Below are 4,810 nucleotides of genomic sequence, written 5' to 3'. Positions count from 1 at the left end.
GGGATCCTTTGTATTTACCCTTGCCTTTTGGTTTTAAGGGTTATTGGCTTTTTGCTCTTGCGTCTTGGTTTTAAGAGCTTTTGGTTTTTTCTGCTTGCTTTTTCTCTTTTTTTTTTCTTTCTATTTTTTCGCTTTTTTTTTTTGCAAGCTTTGTTCTTTGCTGCTTTTTCTTGCTTCAAGAATCATTTTTATAATTTTTCAGATTATCAAATAACATGTCTCCTTATCATCATTCTTTCAAGAGCCAACATATTTAACATTCTTAAATAACAACTTCAAAAGACATATGCACTGTTCAAGCATTCATTCAGAAAACAAGAAGCATTGTCACCACATCAATATAATTAAACTAAGTTCAAGGATAAATTCGAAACTCATGTACTTCTTGTTCTTTTGAATTAAAACAGTTTTCATTTAAGAGAGGTGATGGATTCATAGGACATTCATAACTTTAAGACAAAGTTACTAAATACTAATGATCATGTAATGAAGACACAAACATGGATAAGCACTTAACATAGAGAAAACGAAAAACAGAAAATAAGAACAAGGAATGAGTCCACCTTAGTGATGGTGGCGTTTCCTTCTTGAGGAACCAATGATGTCCTTGAGCTCTTCTATGTCTATTCCTTGTCTTTGTTGCTCCTCCCTCATTGCTTTTTGATCTTCTCTTATTTCATGAAGGATGATAGAGTGCTCTTGATGTTCCACCCTTAATTGTCCCATGTTGGAACTTAATTCTCCTAGGGAGGTGTTGATTTGCTCCCAATAGTTTTGTGGAGGAAAATGCATTTGAGGCATCTCCGGGATCTCATGGTGATGAGCTTCATGCGTCTCTTGAGATCCATGAATGGGCTCTCTTGCTTGCTCCATCTTTTCTTAGTGATGGGCTTCTCTTCCTCAATGGGAATGTCTCCTTCCATGAAAGCTCCAGCTGAGTAACATAGATGGCAAATAAGATGAGGAAAAGCTAGCCTTGCCCCAGGAGAGGGCTTTTCAGCTATTTTGTAGAGTTCAAGGGAGATGACTTCATGAACTTCTACTTCTTCTCCAATCATGATGCTATGGATCATGATGGCCCGATCCACAGTAACTTCAGATCGGTTGCTAGTGGGGATGATAGAGTGTTGGATGAACTCCAACCATCCTCTAGCCACAGGCTTGAGGTCCAGTCTTCTTAATTGAACCGGCTTGCCTTTGGAGTCAATCTTCCATTGAGCCCCTTCCACACATATGTCCATGAGGACTTGGTCCAACCTTTGATTAAAGTTGACCCTTCTAGTGTAGGGGCGTGCATCTCCTTGCATCATAGGCAAGTTAAACGCCAACCTCACATTTTCCGGACTAAAATCTAAGTATTTCCCCCGAACCATTGTAATATAATTCTTTGAGTTTGGGTTCTTACTTTGATCATGGTTCCTAGTGATCCATGCATTGGCATAGAACTCTTGAACCATTAGGATGCCGACTTGTTGGATGGGGTTTGTTAGAACTTCCCAACCTCTTCTTTGGATTTCATGTCGGATCTCCGGATACTCATTCTTCTTGAGCTTGAAAGGGACCTTGGGGATCACCTTCTTCTTGGCCACAACATCATAGAAGTGGTTTTGATGAGCTTTGGAGATGAATCTTTCCATCTTCCATGACTCGGAGGTGGAAGCTTTTGTCTTCCCTTTCCCTTTTCTAGAGGATTCTCCGGTCTTGGGTGCCATCAATGGTAATGGAAAAACAAAAAGCTTATGTTTTTACCACACCAAACTTAGAATATTGCTCGCCCTCAAGAAAGAGAAGAAATAATAGATGAAGAAGAAGAAGAAAATATGGAGGAGAGGGGGGAGGGGTATATTCGGCCAAGAAGAGGAAGAGAGGGTTGTGTTGTGTGAAAATGAAGAAGAATAGAGGGCTTTATATAGGGAAGGGAGGGGGTAAGGTTCGGCCCTAAGGGTGGGTTTTGGGTGGGAAATTGATTTTGAATTTTGAAGGTAGGTGGGGCTTATGAGGTAGGTTTATGGGGAAGAGTGGATGGATGTGATTGTGTGAAAGAGGGGTGAGAAGAAGTGAGTGGAGGTAGGTGGGGATCCTGTGGGGTCCACAGATCCTGAGGTGTTCAAGGATTTACAACCTTGCACACAACTCTGGGCGTTCAGCGCCAGATTGGTGCTTGTTCTGGGCGTTGAACGCCCATTTGTTGCCCATTTCTGGCGTCGAACGCCATAACCATGCTTGTTCTGGGCGTTCAGCGCCAGCTCTTCTCCAGGGTGCAATTCTGGCATTCAAACGCCCAGATGCTGCCCATTTTGGGCGTTCAGTGCCAGAACCATACTCTGTTCTGGCGTTGAACGCCAGCCAGATTCTTCTTACTGGTGTTTAAACGCCAGTAAGGTCTTCCTCCAGGGTGTGATTTTTTTTCTACTGTTTTTGATTCCATTTTCAATTTTTATATTTATTTTGTGACTCCACATGATCATGAACCTAATAAAACATGAAAGAACAAGAAAAATAAAATTAGATAAATAAAAATTGGGTTGCCTCCCAACAAGCGCTTCTTTAATGTCAATAGCTTGACATTGGGCTCTCATGGAGCCTCACAGATGTTCAGAGTATTGTTGAGACTTCCCAACACCAAACTTAGAGTTTGGATATGGGAGTTCAACACCAAACTTAGAGTTTGGTTGTGGCCTCCCAACACCAAACTTAGAATTTGACTGTGGGGGCTCTGGTTGACTCTGTTTTGAGAGAAGCTTACTGTGCCTCTTTTCCATGTTTACAGAAGGGTAACCTTGAGTTGTAAACACAAGGGAGTCCTCATTCAATTGAAGGATTAATTCACCTCTGTCAACATCAATCACAGCTCTTGCTGTGGCTAGGAAAGGTCTTCCAAGGATGATAGATTCATCCTCATCCTTCCCGGTATCAAGGATTATGAAATCAGCAGGGATGTAAAGGCCTTCAACCTTTACTAACACATCCTCTACTTGTCCATAAGCCTGTTTTCTTGAATTGTCTGCCATCTCTAATGAGATTTTAGTAGCTTGCACCCCAAAGATTCCCAGTTTCTCTATTACAGAGAGGGGCATGAGGTTTATCCCTGAACCAAGGTCACATAGAGCCTTTTCAAAGATCATGTTGCCTATGGTACAAGGTATTACGAACTTTCCAGGATCCTGTTTCTTCTGAGGCAATGTCAGTTGATCCAGATCACTTAGTTCATTGGTGAACAAGGGAGGTTCATCTTCCCAAGTCTCAATACCAAATAATTTGGTATTCAGCTTCATGATTGCACTAAGGTACTTGGTAACTTGCTCTTCAGTAACATCCTCATTCTCTTCAGAAGATGAATACTCGTCAGAGCTCATGAAGGGCATAAGGAGGTTCAATGGAATCTCTATGGTCTCTAGATGAGTCTCAGATTCCTTTGGTTCCTTAAAGGGAAATTCCTTATTGATCACTGGACGTCCCAGGAGGTCTTCCTCACTGGGATTTACGTCCTCCCCTTCCTCTCCAGGTTCGGCCGTGTTGACTATGTCAATGGCCTTGCACTCTCCTTTTGGATTTTCTTCTGTATTGCTTGGGAGAGTACTAGGAGGGATTTCAGTGATCCTTTTACTCAGCTGGCCCACTTGTGCCTCCAAATTTCTAATGGAGGACCTTGTTTCATTCATGAAACTTACAGTGGCCTTAGATAGATCAGAGACTAAGTTTGCTAAATTAGAGGTATTTTGTTCAGAGTTCTCTGTCTGTTGCTGAGTGGATGATGGAAAAGGTTTACTATTGTTAAACCTATTTCTTCCACCATTATTAAAGCCTTGTTGAGGCTTTTGTTGATCCTTCCATGAGAGATTTGGGTGATTTCTCCATGAGGGGTTATAGGTGTTTCCATAAGGTTCACCCATGTAATTCACCTCTGCTATTGCAGGGTTTTCAGGATCATAAGCTTCTTCTTCAGAAGATGCCTCTTGAGTACTGTTGGATGCAGCTTGCATTCCATTCAGACTCTGAGAAATCATATTGACTTGCTGAGTCAATATTTTATTCTGAGCCAACATGGCATTCAGAGTATCAATTTCAAGAACTCCCTTCTTCATAGGCGTCCCATTACTCACAGGATTCCTCTCAGAAGTGTACATGAACTGGTTATTAGTAACCATGTCAATGCGTTCTTGAGCTTCTGCAGGCGTTTTCTTTAAGTGAATGGATCCACTTGCAGAGGTATCCAATGACATTTTAGCTAATTCAGACAGACCATCATAGAATATGTCCAGGATGGTCCATTCTGAAAGCATGTCAGAAGGACACTTTTTGGTCAGTTCTTTGTATCTCTCCCACGCTTCATAGAGGGATTCACCTTCTTTCTGTCTGAAGGTCTGAACATCCACTCTAAGCTTACTCAGCTTTTGAGGAGGAAAGAACTTGGCTAAGAAAGCCTTGACCAGCTTATCCCAAGAGTTCAGGCTATCTTTGGGTTGAGAGTCCAACCATACTCTAGCTCTGTCTCTTACAGCAAAAGGGAAAAGTATGAGCCTGTAGACTTCAGGATCTACTCCATTAGTCTTAACAGTATCACATATCTGCAAGAATTCAGTTAAGAACTGAAAAGGATCTTCAGATGGAAGTCCATGAAACTTGCAGTTCTGCTGCATCAGAGAAACTAATTGAGGTTTCAGCTCAAAATTGTTTGCTCCAATGGCAGGAATGGAGATGCTTCTTCCATGTAAATTGGAATTAGGTGCAGTAAAGTCACCAAGCATCCTCCTTGCATTATTATTATTTTCGGCTGCCATCTTCTCTTCTTGTTCGAAAAGTTCTGAAA

At 41.6% G+C, this 4,810-nt stretch overlaps 1 non-coding gene across 1 annotated transcript; it reads left to right on the top strand.

Annotated features, from left to right (window-relative positions):
* The first annotated feature begins 4,277 nt into the window (after window positions 1–4,277).
* On the top strand, window positions 4,278–4,385 carry LOC112788646 (small nucleolar RNA R71). Its single transcript, XR_003196003.1, has one exon. It is a non-coding gene; the product is annotated as a small nucleolar RNA R71 (small nucleolar RNA).
* Window positions 4,386–4,810: the final 425 nt, after the last annotated feature.

Source organism: Arachis hypogaea, chromosome 20 (assembly GCF_003086295.3).
Source record: "Arachis hypogaea cultivar Tifrunner chromosome 20, arahy.Tifrunner.gnm2.J5K5, whole genome shotgun sequence".
In the NCBI taxonomy this organism is placed as follows: domain Eukaryota; kingdom Viridiplantae; phylum Streptophyta; class Magnoliopsida; order Fabales; family Fabaceae; genus Arachis; species Arachis hypogaea.
The sequence above is the reverse complement of the archived record's forward strand: the minus strand, read 5'-3'. Positions and strand labels throughout refer to the sequence as shown.